The sequence below is a fragment of the Thermobia domestica genome, chromosome 9 (assembly GCF_964235325.1).
Source record: "Thermobia domestica chromosome 9, izTheDome1.hap1.1, whole genome shotgun sequence".
Lineage (NCBI taxonomy): Eukaryota > Metazoa > Arthropoda > Insecta > Zygentoma > Lepismatidae > Thermobia > Thermobia domestica.
The window spans coordinates 92,621,542-92,636,874 of record NC_137462.1 but is presented as its reverse complement, the minus strand read 5'-3'; the positions used below and the strand labels follow the sequence as shown (position 1 = coordinate 92,636,874).

Below are 15,333 nucleotides of genomic sequence, written 5' to 3'. Positions count from 1 at the left end.
GATCAGAAAAATGGAAACACCTGTAGTTGGCAACACGTCAGATGTATGGGTTGGCAGTGGTGTCGTGGCGACCGCTGGTGGTGGTGTGTTAGGTCGGTCTCCATACTACGTCAGGTGCAGTGGAACAGCAGTGTCCAGTGGCTGCAGTAGACGGAGGTAGTGTAAAATGGGAGACCTCTCAGAGTTTCAAAGAGGGCAAATTGTTGGTGCGCGGTTATGTGGAGTGAGTGTGACGGCAGTGGCTACTGTGTTAGGTGTGTCGCGTGGGACAGTGTCGAAGTTGATGACGGCCTACACAACACACGGGAAAACCACATCAGGGAAGCGGAACAGTGGGTTGAAGAAAATCATGAGTGACAGGTCACGCCGGATATTAAAGCGCTTTGTCACGCAGAACCGTTGTGCTACTGCGGAGCAAGTGACGGAGGAACTCAATCAGTACCTCCCCCACCCTGTTTCGACAATCACAGTCCGCCGCGAATTACATGACATGAACTTACGGGGTCGTGTTGCATGGGCCAAACCGCTCATCAGGGACTATAACGCTTTCGCACGCCGTAAATGGTGCCGCGACCATGCAACTTGGACCGTTGAGGACTGGAAACGTGTGATATGGTCGGATGAGTCATCCTTCACCCTATTCCTAACCACGAGCCGTGTTTATGTGTGGAGAACGCCCAAAGAAGCTTATGATCTGCAGTGTCTCCGCCCAACTGTGAAACATGGCGGCGACTCGGTGATGCTGTGGGCCGCCATATCATGGTTTTCATTGGGTCTTGTGGTCACACTTAGCGGACGAATCACTGCCAACGATTATGTCGCAATTTTAGGAGACCACTTGCATCCTATGGTCCGGATGTTGTTCCCGGACAATGACGCCATCTTCCAGGATGATAATGCACCCATTCACACAGCTGGCGTTTTTGCAGCGTGGTTTGAGGAACATCGGGATGAAGTTCAACACCTCCCCTGGCCCGCCCAATCCCCAGATCTCAACATAATTGAACATCTGTGCTCCGTCTTGGAAACACGACTCCACCTCCATCCTCTCTCACAGAACTGGCCGATGCGCTGCACGAGGAATGGTGTAAAATTCCGCTTGCTACCATTCACGACCTTTATGCCTCCATCCCACGTCGCATCAAGGCTGTTCTGAAGGCGAAAGGTGGCCCGACACCATATTAATCTGGTAAGTTGCAATTTCGTTCAGGTGTTTCCATTTTTCTGATCACCATCTGTATATACATAACTCTAAATCTTATGAAGTTCATATAAAATTACCGAAATTAACACTATGTAATGAGATGATAAAATGTGTTTTTCAATTATAGTAAACTCTGAAAGGTATCTTACCGTAACTCTAAAAACTCTACGGAAATTGAGCATGGATTTCAAAGGTTGGTTCAAAAGTTCCAAAGTTGGTCGTCCGTTTCAAGCAAAATTTTGAAAATTTACCGGGAAGAAATGGAATGAAAAAAATGAATGAAATCTTAAGTTTTACGTCCCACAGTTTTGCCGATGAGGCTAAAGGAGACGGTGATAATGAGAAATGAATGAAATGGTGGAATGAAGAAAGTGGGAGGAAACGGGAGAACCCCGAGAAAACCCACGAGCACGATGTGGGAAGAAATGGAGATTGTTCTTGTTTGTGTGCTTGATAATGTGTAAGGAGCGCGGGAGTTGTGTTTATTTACTTATTTATTTATTTTTTTTTTACTAGTGGTTATAAACATTGAAGTATTTGGCATTCGGAGAAAATTACTTCGCGCAAGATTATGAATGGTAGGATGGTGGAGAAATAACGAGCAATTGTATTCTGAACATGGCTACAGATGTGCAGAGGCGCTCCATTTAGTATCCTTACACACAGACCAGAAATTGCACTCTATTAATTTTAACAAAATGGGTCCAAACTTCCCTAACGCAAAGCTAAGCCTTCCCTACTTTCTTACCTTACTCTACTCTACCCTACCGTACTCTTTTAAAGCGGTCCTAAAAATTGATTATTTTTAAATTTTCTTAGCTGTTATTACACTTTTTTGTCAAAAACGAGACGGACGACCACTTCGGATTAAATGCCCTTGTATTTATAATAAATAGCAAGTCACGTTCACTAGCACAACATTTAGATGATGCAAACATTGTACGGTATAACGAAACTACTTTTTTTTTTTTTTTTTTTTTTTTTAACCTTTAACTGCAGCCCATATCGTATTTCCAGTTATCACATCCATTGCATCTTTCAAACAAGTGCAATGCTACATTTGAAATAATGTGGTTTGTAATTCTGTGCTTTGCACTCTTATAGAATACTGAGATTTCGTAGGACGGGAATTACTATTAATATTAAAGTTAAATCTGTGTGACTATTCGGAATTATACCATTCTGAGCTGTACTCTCAGTAAGATTTCAACTTGCGACCATGCTAATTCAAAGTGCACACTCTTAGGCAAAGTCCACATTTGGTATTACTACTCTTCAATGCTGTTTAGAAAAAAAAAACTACTGCCTCGATAAAAATAAAATTTTACCTCATTGTTATGTGAAAAATTGATGTTATGTTTTTATTCTATTGTATGACCTTATTCTATGTACAATTATAAATTAATTTCATTCTTAGTTCGTTAGTTTTGTTTTTTTTAATAAAGTAGTTAGTGAAAGGGGTTACATGGCAAAATAGTGACATATAATCAGAGTAACAGGAACAGCAGATTACAGTACAATAGGCTATAACAACGTTCTGACCTATAACCACAATTTTCGCTCACTCTATATTGAGCATTTCAGTCACTATAATGTCGTTATACCAGTGAAAGAGTTAATTAATTTGTTAGAAATATGTAAAAGAGTAATTCATATAATGACTGGCTGAGGTGAATCAAGTAGTTTGGGAGCCAGCACAATTTATTATTATTATTATTATTATTATTATTATTATTATTATTATTATTATTATTATTATTATTATTATTATTATCATCATCATCTCATTACCGACATACAACTTGAAGTAAATTCAGGAGCTTCTATGTACCACAGTCCTGAACTAAATTCTTTACGTAGATACTATCTGTTTTACATATTGGAGTTATTTTTTAAAAAGAAACTTCTGTTTAGCCACCAAACAAGAACTATGTGAAATGACGAAATGCAGTTAAGAGAAAGTCGTTCATTGGATGTGACTCCTTTCCCTTCCGATAGATAGACTCTTCCGTTCAATCATTATGATTTGTGGAGTACTGCAATTGAAGCGTCCGGCAACTATAAACTATACCTATAATACGTCATTCAATTGCTCCAGACGGAAACAGTAATGCCAATCTGAAAAGTTATAAAATTCCATCTTGAGAGGCAAAAACTTCCATTTGGCATCTTGATTTCCTACGTTGTACTGTTACCACAACTATATTATTATTATTAATATTATTATTATTATTATTATTAGTAGTAGTAGTAGTAGTAGTAGTAGTAGTAATAGTAGTAGTAGTAGTAATAATAATAGTAACAGTAGCAGTAGTAGTAGTAATAGTAGTAGTAGTAGTAGTAATAGTAGTAGTAATAGTAACAGTAGTAGTAGTAGTAGTAGTAGTAGTAGTAGTAGTAGTAGTGGTGGTGGTGGTAGTAGTAGTAGTAATGTAAAAATGAAATTTATGTATGTCGTGTGTTACTTTCTCCAATTTCTGGATGTATTTTTTTAATAAATTTAAATCTTTCACGTTTATAAAATAATATGTAAATAACTATTTTTCTTAATCGAAAACAAGTATATTTTGTAATGTCGTCAGAAACGCAGTGACTAAATTATACATTTGTACCATCAATTTATAATGAGCCGATTGATAAGGTAACTGCAGGTATATAAGCCAGTGCAGCTAAATACGCCAAATGTTCAGTGCTGAGACGTTTTTGACTAAATCCGCTAGAATGCGCCTCTAATATATGCCACGGGGTTTGACAAGTCTGATTTGACTTATACTTCCTGAGACAGCGCAGAAACCGCCACGCCGTGCAGTATTGTATGGTTGGGGAAGGTTCTGTGGAAGGACATTATTATTTCAATAGAGGTAAGAATCCGTTATTAGTGCCGTACTAACCCAGAATATTGCCGATTGTTAACAGCAATGTACGCCTTATTTCGTGTCTGTCTAGAAACACTTTGTTATGTAAGTGTAACTTCAGTATTTGTGGTTCCATGGCTACTAAATCAATACCAAGCACGGTGCAGCGAAATACACCGTTCCTTGTGCAGGACTTACTGGAGAAGACAAAGATGTTTTCATGTCCTACATATTCCATGTAATGTCGCTGTTTTTTTTTTTTTTTTTTTTTTTTTTTTTTTTTAAGTCACACTACAGTGACACTTTGTTTATGTTATTATTGACTAAAACTTTTCAGTTTGGAACTTCATTTCAACTTTGGAGATCATCGCTTTTACATTTTATCTCATTATCTTCATCTTGTACTGGTTATTATTATTATTATTATTATTATTATTATTATTATTATTATTATTATTATTATTATTATTTTTCTTCAGCCATACTGTGTAGTAATACTTGAGTTTGTATAATACAAATGATGTAAGCAGTTCCAAGATTTATTACAGGTTTCTAACAGTATCGTAGATTTGGCGTAATTACCTGCGCGTGTTGGTAAATTCGCCAGCGGATTTTATTCTTTTACCATGGGTACAAAATAGAAGTGAGTAGCATCTTTGTCATTTTATTCTATACGCGGAAAAGGCAGGCACGTGTGTTGTTCTTTGTGTTTCATAAAAAATAAGATCTTAAAAATTCAACATCCTTAACATGGCGTATTTACCAGCACTTACCTTACTAGGAAAACTGTTCTCCACACATATCCAGTGGAAGGGTTGGAAATAAATTGTTTCTCGTTTGATATTTTACTTTCTTTCCTTTACTTTCTTAATACAACCGCAATTCAACATTGAATGAGTAATGATTACAGCGGGAATTTCATAACTGAAAGCTGTGTGCATGGCTGCTGCAGAGAGTTTAAAGAAATTTTTACCGATGTACATGTCGAGGCAGACCCGTATCCCCCCCAATTTTTACTATCCCCCTCTAAAATTTTCACAATAGGCTTGCAAATGAACTATAATATTTTTGGATCTGGTCCCCCTAACTTTCACAGGGCCCCCTTACATTTTAGAGCTGGCTATGGGCCTGTGTCGAAGGCATCTAAGGCTGAAAAACTGTGGCAATAAATGATGCTGAACGTGCAAATCATGTGATTCATGAAAGGCGTAGATTACGATTTCTGAATTGTCGGCTGAGTTTTCTGAAATTTCAAAACCACCTATAGAAATCGAATTATGCCTAGCGGGTGTTTCAGTTGTACTCGATATTGTTCTAAAGCTCACTTCTCTACAACAATTGAAAGGGAAGGTCTATCAGTGTGAGGGAGTGGGCCACGTCCAGGGAATATTTTTGTTTTTCTCCCGTTTTTTATCACCTGGTTCTTCTTTAATGGACATTGATAAACTGGAACTATGTCTCTTTTCCTGCAACCGTAACTTTTATCACTTCCATCAGGATACAGCCAACTAGTTTGTCTTACTGTTTATAATTATATTTCATATGTACTCTTTTTCAACGCTTCTTCATTGGTTTCCCTAGCTAATTTTCTTCATCATTTGTATACACTCACATTGCAATGCCTCTCACAGTTTTTTAAATCGATTTTGTGTGTTGTTCGTATCTCTTCTCTGTAGAATACTATCTATATATATAAAAGAGAACGTACAATTCTTTGTCCGCTCATCACGCTAATACGGCTGAACCAATTTCTTTCATTTTTGGGGGGTTATTAGGATTTGGACCCTAGATGGTTTTTATCATATCACTTTAATTTTTAATTACCAGTGTCTTGAGATAATTGACCATTCAAGTGTCCATAACGTACAAATCCTTTGTTATTAGTTCATCATAGGTAAAAATAAACGTATTTATATGCAACCCGCATGACCGTGTCACTCGGCGGGTTAACATAAATGACAGGCGATATACAGCGGAAAATAGCTTGAATCTTCTGTTTAAAATTTTTTAATTGATTTGCTTATTTTTACAGACACTTTTACAATATGCCAGCACCGGGATGACCGCAGCGAAGCGGGGCGGGTTAACATAAATGACAAGCGATATAATGTTAAGATTTACTGCAATCTTCTATGGTTTTTATCATATCACTTGAAAGCGAAAAAGTAAAAATTATCTAAGTAACAAAGTTTATTGCGTTCCGGGGTGACCGCAGCGAAGCGGGGTGAACGCTGCTAGTACCCTATACAAACGTTTAGTGAGTCTTTTTCATACCATTCTATTAAAAGATCAGCAAAAATATACTTTTCTCCTTTTTAAATGATTCTTCCGTCATTTCTCATCTTGCTTTTATTTCACGTCCACAATTCATGTCTTCGCTAGCGATTCCACCTAGGTACCGGAAATTACCTCTTCTAACTTCTCCTCTCCGATTTCTATATTTGATACAGACCACTAGTGGCGTATTTACGATTTTGTTTCGGGGGGAGCTTTGTTAACTTTAGTCCTGGCAATGTAAAAATTCTGCAAGATATGTTATTTATTTAATATAATAAATAAAATTTCGGGGCGGGCTTAATCCCGGAATCCCCCCTAAATAAGCCACTGACAGTAGTGTTATCTTTGTAACGTTTATTTTCACTTCAGATTCTTCACAGATTTATCTGAAGTATTCTAACATCTTAATCTTTTGTTCACATTTCGCAACAAGCGCCTTATAATTCTGCAAATCTTATACATCTAATATACAGCTTTATTCCAAAAAACTGTCTTCCTTATGTAGGATTTTCTACACTATTTCTCCTAGGTAGGTCTAAATTAACGTTAGTGAGAGGTAACACCATGCATTTCCTTTCAACTGCGCATCCCTTATCATGCCTTCCCTCTAATTTAATGTTTTGACTTCTTTGTTCATGTGTAAGTTTCTTATAAATCTTCGGTGCTTTCACTCCAATGCAACTATCTTTAGAAAAAGCTATCACCAATTCTAAGCCTGCCACATTTTTTTTTTCATGAGAATACGGGACACTTTCGATCTCTTCCCTCCCCCTCCCCAGAAAAAAAGACTTTCCAACATAATCCAATGAATTGTAACTCTGGTTATGAACAACAGTATAGCTAATAGCAGGCTCATAGCCAACTCTAAAATGTACGGGGAGCCAGATCCAACCATATAATAGTTCATCGCTATATTAAGTTTCTAGTTCATTTTCAAGACTACCGTGAAAATTTTAGGGGGACAGTAAAAATTTAGGGAGGTTAGCCCCCCACAGATACGGATCTGGCTAATAGGCGAAAGTTCCCTAAGCTGCAGCTACTTTCTCTCTTCATTCACTGCAATCAATTGTAAGGAATGAAGATATTTACAATCCAACTACAAAACAATCGCCTTAAAAACTCAAGATGGCGTCTTATAAAAATGCTTTACGGGAAAATAATATGCAAACAATCCCGTTTTATTTGAATCAGTGATACAATGTACCTTCAATATTTTTCGCGTGTTTAGCAATATTTATTTACATGGTTGTATTTGTGAAAATTACATTTATCACTCAAATCTGATGTAAACTTAGCTGATTTCTGTCCTTGCGTCGTGTGTAATTGCCAGGGTTGGATTTACATATTTTTAAGCCCTAGACCACAGCACAATTCTGTGCCCTAGCCTCTCAAAAAGATTTTTTAGAATTCTTTTCAACTTATCTAATGTCTTGCTGGGGAAAAAGTCAGTCACCTTCCCTGTGCTTGTAGATGTAGAAGCACTCGAAGCCATCTTATATGTGCTTGTTTTTTTTCGGTGTTGGAAAGTGTCGGAGTTTCCACTAGGTGCAATGGAAAAGATAACATTGCAAATCTTGCAGTCAACTTCATAGTTCAAATTCGTTACTTTCAGAAACTGATACTTCTCCTTCAAATTGAAAGAATAAGTGCACTTCAGTTTAGGTATTCTTATTGATACAAAATTAGGACATTTCACTTCTAATGGATTTTCAACGACAGCTCAGTTCGTGCACTATAGGCTATCAAATATTGGAGATCCACTTGACTGCTAACGGACAAGTGCGACTCTGTGGTGCGAGTCTATTGGCTTTCTCCTATCAAATTCGAGAGGGAGCTGTAATAACTTGCTCCAAGCTGTTACATGTTACAGCTTATTGCTAATTCACTAATTACGGATTCCCAGCCAATGTCAGAATTTTTTATTTTTCACTTTTCGAATAGGCTGCTATTGATAACAGAAATGGAACTTGATTAAGATACGGGACATTTGTCTGTCCCGACTACATTTACAGGGACGCAAGACACAAGGGCCAAAAATCGGGACTGTCCCGTGTTTTACGGGACGTATGGCAGGCTTACCAATTCTCGAAAGCTATCATCCTTTCAAATTTCTTTAAGATTAACAAGCACAGCATGTACACTAGTGCTGTCAAAATCGATTTTTTTTTGAAAACCAAAACTCAGCTTTTGAGAAAGTTAAAATTTCAAAAAATCGGGTTTCGGTTTAATCAACGTTTGAAAAAATTGAAATTTCAAAAAATCGATTTTCGGTTTTCAAAACAAAATTTGGTTTTCTTTCTTCAACGTTATTTTAGATGAATGGGAAGGGAAACAATGAAACGAAGTGGAAATAATGTGCAGAAAAAGAAGTAGTACACTCGCACGTCTAAATGTTTACCTTGTGCTACAAACTGGGAGATGAACTAGGCACACACACACATGCAACCATACTTACACAGTTTCAAGTATCTACAAGACATTTTTTTTCTTTTCTTCCTTTTACAGGTGACAAGTTACATTTAACTGTTACCTGCATACAAAAAGCTTGAAACAATAAGTGCGTTAGGATTGAGCATAGCCCACACCTTTGAATGTTCCAGTTCAAGATACAAAAAAGTGACTTTAGTACAATATTTGAAATAAACTATAAAAAATGAAACAAAATGGTAAATGAAAATATGCTTTCTCAATCAAATGACAATAGGGATACTTTCACAACTAGTCTTTAGTAAACTCTATCTGAAGTCTTTACAGTTACCGCACGAACTATGTTATCGCTTCGAGGATGTACACTAATTAATACATCCCAACTTCCATTTTAAAGAAGTTAGGTTATTCGTAAAACTAACCACCTTCTCTCACATTGTTATACTTTTCCCCATCCCTTGTAAAGTAGAAATTATCTCGGTCTTGTAAAGTAGAAATTATCTCAAAAACTCTATTTCTTCCAGTACTATTGCTGCAGGCATTGCACTAATTGTCACTAGGACAATTGATTAAGTTTCCTTTCTTTGTAATCTGATTCACGTATTGCCAACAACGGAATTAAGTTACATAAATCACTAGGATTGGAAGACAAAGGAGTAATTTCTCGAGCATTTAGGCATTCTTTTAATTTCATACAGCATAGTTAATGTCTTAAAACTTAATCCCAAAATTGTCTACTATTCTCTTCAAATGATACCTCACTGATTTATTACTATGAATATTCAAGGTACTTGTCACTTGTTTCAAATCTGATCCCGGTGTTTCACTTTAGCATTAACGCACTGAGCTCTTCTTGTAACTGAATTGTTTCACTGAGTTAGAGCCATTGATTAACTCATGAACAAAGAAGTCTTGCATTACTATAGTGGGTGCCATAAGAAATTATTCTTATAGTCCCGAATGAGATTCCCAGTGGGGACACTCGGTCGGAAATGTTAAAAAAAATCTTTAGGCCAGTCACCCTCAGTGAGATTTTTCCTGGGCTTTCCTCATTCATACCGCATGCCGCAATGATACCTAACATAATGGCCCCAGGCCGCTTCTTTCCTTCCCCATTCGTTTTTCTCTCCCGAGTTCCCCAGGTAATGTACTTGCTGTGTGACATCATCCCTCATACATAACGGGCTAACATGGCCGCAGCTGCCGAAACCCAGAAATCTAAATCCAAACTCTAAATAATTCTTGGTATTTCGCTAATTGTTACAGATTTTTCACTGCTAAATATGGTACTCAAGCTGTACCATACCTTACCGTCACGAGCTTATAATCCTTGATCGGAAGATTAGTTTGTTTTGGAAGTCTCTATGTTCTGGTTGGATTCTCACCTGTCTATATAATATTCTCAGTAGTCAATTTCACACTATGTTGTCACTAAAACGCACAAGGAATGGAATTAAATCGCGCTGCAACCTAGGTTCGACAATTAATTATATTATTATTATAAGGAAATTGCAAACTTGCATTACAAATTTAAATTTATTTTATATTCTAACTTGTTTTTTTGTTCCTTTTCTGCGTGATGCATTCTCACGATAAAGTATCCTAGAAAAACTGAAATTCTGAAAAAAAAATGTTTGTATATTTGTCTTGTATATATGCTGTTGAACAGTTTAAAATAAATTTTGAAACATAGTGTCTATGTGGAAGCGTTCTTTTTTTCTATCTTGTTCTTTGATTAACAGGATATGGGGTTCAAAAGTTAAATTTGGTATCTCAGGAGCCCATCAAGTTGAGAAGGTGCGGCTTCGTATATGAAAGGGGACGCGGTGGTTTAGTGGTAGAGCGTTCACCTCCGGTGCTTGGGGTTCCTGGTTCGATCCCAGCTCGCGCCGTGTGAACTTTGTGGTGGACAAACACCGTGCTCGTGGGTTTTCTCGGGGTTCTCCCCTTTCCTCACACTTTTCTCATTCCACCATTTCATTCATTTCTCATCATCACCGTTTCCTTTACCCTAACTGGCATAAACGTGGGACGTAAAACTTAAAGATTTTTCGTATATGAACTTATCGTTAGAAATAATTGCACACGTATCCTAAAGTTTTTCTTTTTTAAAAAATCTGCTTCTAAAGGGGACAATTTCTACGGGGTGTTTGAAAAAGAACTCCCTAGTATTAAGTATAAATTTAATTGGGAAATGAATGAAAACTTACATCAATGAGTACATATCATGAAAGAGAATTTCTTCAAGTTTTGTTTAATGTTGATAGACTTCAACGTGGGATCCATTTGTGGCCCTGCACACGACGAGACGTTATTCCACTTCTCGCCACATATTCACCAAACATTTCAGATGTAACTGTCCCAACCGCCGCGATGACTCTTTCCCGTAAATGATTGATGTCTCTGATCTTTTCACTGTACACAACATTTTTTATGGTCCCAAAAGAAAAAGTCCAGTGGGGTTAAGTCTGGGCTTCGTGGTGGATAAGGTATTGGGCCAGCCCTGCCTATCCACCTTCCTGGAAAGCGAGTGTCAAGAGCCGGTTACTGCATTGAGGTGGGGGCCATCTTGTTGGAAAAACACAAGCCTCTTTTCCGCCTCAATATCGTCCATTTGTCCAAAGATGTACTCTGTCAGCATGTCATAGTAAACGTCCCCGTTTATTGTTTTTTCTACAAAAATGAAAGGACCAATCACACAATCTTCCATCAAACCGCACCAGAACTTAAGTTTGGGAGAGTCACATTGATGCTGAATAACTTCATGTCGATGCTCTGTCCCCCAAATTCTGCAGTTATGACGATTAACTGTCCCACTGACATGAAATGTAGCCTCATGAGAAATTCAGAATCTTTTTTTAAAAAATGACATCATTATCAATTCTGTGTAGAAAGTCAGCAGCAAACTCATACCTTTCGATTTTATCAGTAGGTTTAACTTCATGTAACAGTTGCAATTTGTAGGCACGCAACTTATATCTTTTACGCACAACATCATACACAGTACCTTTAGGCACTCCTAATTGTAGCCTACGTCTGGCCAATGACTTCTTCGGGCTCCGAACAGAAGAAACACGGATCAGTTCAACATCTTCAAAAGTTCTCGGTCTACCTGGTGATTTTGCTTTTAAAACACTACCGGTTTCCTTGAAAGACTTTAGCCAATGACGGATAGTTTTTGCTGTAGCTGGTTCACCACCATACTGACGTCTAAAATTACGTTGCACTGTTATAACTGACTCAGTTTTCACAAGCCAAATAACACACTGCGCTTTCTGTTGCGGAGTACACATTGTTGCTAAGTTGCTCTGCACTGCACGCCTGCCTGGACTGAACTGAAGAAACAGAGGAAAAAAACAGCACTGATGCCGTTTCAAGGTCAAGCAGACCTGCCAACTGCAGGGAAGCTAAACTTGGAGAGTTGATGAATCAAACACCACAAACTAGAATAGTATATGTCACTTTGTACAGATTCTAGGACACATTAAAACTAGGGAGTTCTTTTTCAAACACTGTATAATAATTTAATTTCTAATTTTGGATTCACAAAATGTCAAACAAATAAATAGTTGAACTATTTACGACAAACTTTTCAAATTGTTGCTACTTGGTTTGAACTGGGTTCTTAGTATTACACTTTAATTGAAGTGCGTGTTCTAAGAGAAAAGAGGTCTAAATTTTAAAAGAAAATTAACGGATGCACCATTTGAAATGAATTTTTGAACATATTTAGCATTTAATTTTTTACAAAACATAATTGCATTTCGATTCAAACATGTAATATAAAGTAAAGGGATATGATTCCAATATTTCTCATAAACTATTCTCTCCATGCAAAGAACAAGTACTCAACTCTACAAGTTTGTCTAATGGCTAGAGCATACTCCTTTGATATGCGCGGTCCCGAACTCGATTCTTGGTGGGAGAGCGCAATAATTTTATTTCACAGTAATTCATTTTCATTAAAAGCCCATCCCCTTTAGCCGGAAGGGCATAACCGTGGGACCGTTAAACTAAAAAGAAAAAAGACCAGTCATTCAGCTACAGAGTATAAAAAAAGAAATGCAACCCAAACTTTGATCGAGCATATTTTTTGAAGTCAGAATGATAGAAGCATGGTTTTAGTGACAAAAGTTAGCATTGTCTACGGAGATAGTTTGAGAATAAAGCCAATGAGACAAATCGTAACTTTAAATTTTAGTAATTGTTTAAATGACCAGAAGTGTACATTGCCCAACATGTGAGAGGAGAGGATGAGTTATACCTGTGGTAGTATTTTTGCTGAAACATTGTTGCCAAAATGCGCTATTTTATTTTAAAAACATGTTTATTTACTGAATACGTAAAAACTAGCTATTGTAATTGTCAACGCCGCAGAACAACATGCAGTTGTTGTCCCATTCGATAAATATTGATGCTACTAAACATTTGCATTAAGAATTACAGCGATTAATTCTTTTTTTTTTCTATTCCTCGCATTTGGTTATAAGCAATTTTGCAAATTTTTAAAATTACACTTCTGGCCATTTAAACAATTACTAAAATTCAAAGTTACGATTTGTCTCATTGGTTTTATTCTCAAAATATCTCCATAGACAACGCTCACTTTTGTCACAAAAATCATGTCTCTATCATTCTTACTTGAAAAAAAATTATTTAATCAAACTTTAGGTTGCATTTCTTTTGGGGCACTCTGTACTTTTGAAATAAAAAAGAGAAGTTTCTTTGATGTATTATTTAAATAGTTTGTTTCAAATAGAAAAGAGAAAAATGAAGGAGGAAGTAACTTTATTATTTATTTTGTTTTTTTTTCAATTTTTTGTTTAATATTTTTCTCTTTTTGTCTTTCAGAATCTCCTTGGAAACATGATTTTAAGTACCATTAAATCGAGGGTGACTCAAGGATAAATATATGTTGGAAGCACTCTTCTAAGGCAGAGGGAATTATTACTTATCAGGTAAGTGAAGCGATGTGTAAAATATCTAGTCCAGAGGCAGTAACCGGAGATAAAAATAATCTTCATAATATGATTTCTCAGTAAATCTGTTAATGTTAATGTATGGCAAAGCCGAACAACAGGAGATGTCTATAAGTGGAATTCCATTCATTGCCTACGCAGTGTCAAGCACCGACAGGAAGGAAGCAAATAAATTATTATTGACGTCAAGGAAAACCTTTAGATATATTATTCAACAGAATAACTCTGAATTTTAGAAGTGACTCGTAGTAACAAAATATCTCCTGGGGAGAAAGGAAAAAGCCAACATTAATGAATGCCTTTTTTTTTAATGTTTTAGCGCCAAGTTGTTGGATTTTGAGTTATTATCTCATAGAGGTTTACTTGGAATCCACTTCACCTCCCACTTACAGCATTTATGATGGGTTTCCATGGCGGGAAATTACGGTCACTAAGTATTAAAGCTATTAGAAGGCTTCAAGATGAACCCCGTGGATATTTCTCTAGCTGAACTCAGCATAATGGTTGTATCTAGTGTCTAAGGGAAATGTGTATCTTTTTAAGAAGTGTGGATTACCAAAACTCATTTAGCTATCTGCTCTATCCATGTATCCTCCGTTTCTTCTAGAGACAAAAAAAAACTCAAGAATTAGTTGATGGATTACCATCAATTTTAGCCAGGTTGTAAAGAATCAAAAGATAGAAACTGAATTCACTGATGCAGGTGATTCAAACCGAAAGTAGTAGAAGACAATCATTTCCGATTTTAACATTCAATCACTGCGGAGCAAAAACTGTAATTGATAGCAAGAACCCTTTTTTTTAATCGGTTAATCGTCCCAAGAATCCATGTCACTTCTATTCTTAACACTCTACTACTGTAAAATCCGACATGGTAGAAATCCACTACACTTACCAGTTTCAATATTGATTTAGAAAATATCATGTCATACAAAACCAAACTAATTCACCTGATGTTCGCGTGACATTGTTACTTTTCTACTTAGATGGTTAATTGCAATTTACTTCAAAATGTGGGTGTGAAGAAGAATGGAGAAAATTAGTGGAGTCGAGCGGAAAATAAATGAGAGAGTGTTAGAGATGGTGGGGGACAAAACAACACGTTTAAGTATTATTGAGAAGGGAAAGAGAAACTGGTTGGGACATTACCTGAGAAGAAACTATATCATGAGGGACGTGCTAGATGGTATGGTGGCAGGAGAGAGAGGGAGGGGGCGAAGGACGCTACAATTAATGAACGATATTATGTAAAAAAAATCGTACGTGAAGACGAAGAGGTTAGCAGAAGACCATGGAAGCCTCTCAGTTGCGACAAGTGACCTGCCAATAATGACAGAATACCTATGATGATGATGATTATGAATATAATAATTTGCTTGTATTATTATTTCCAAGATGTATTTATCAAAATACGTGAAAATATGGAATTGGTTGTTAGTATAGCTTAATGCGCGTTGGTCCCAGATTGCATTACGGCCGGAGGCTCAGAACTTTCCTTATTGATATAGTTGGCGTAGCATCGTGATGTAATTGGAAGCAATACACTTTGATTAAAACTGAAAGAATTCGAGTCTACTCTTTAAAATTGGGT

At 36.8% G+C, this 15,333-nt stretch overlaps 1 protein-coding gene across 1 annotated transcript in view; it reads left to right on the top strand.

Moving 5' to 3' along the window:
• The window catches only part of LOC145694859 (putative G-protein coupled receptor AH9.1), a 383,535-nt gene that overhangs the window by 217,857 nt on the left and 150,345 nt on the right, over positions 1-15,333 (top strand). Inside the window, exon 2 of the mRNA XM_081771560.1 lies at positions 13,615-13,721. The gene's annotated coding sequence lies outside the window, so the exon portion shown is untranslated. The remainder of the gene's footprint in view (positions 1-13,614; positions 13,722-15,333) is intronic.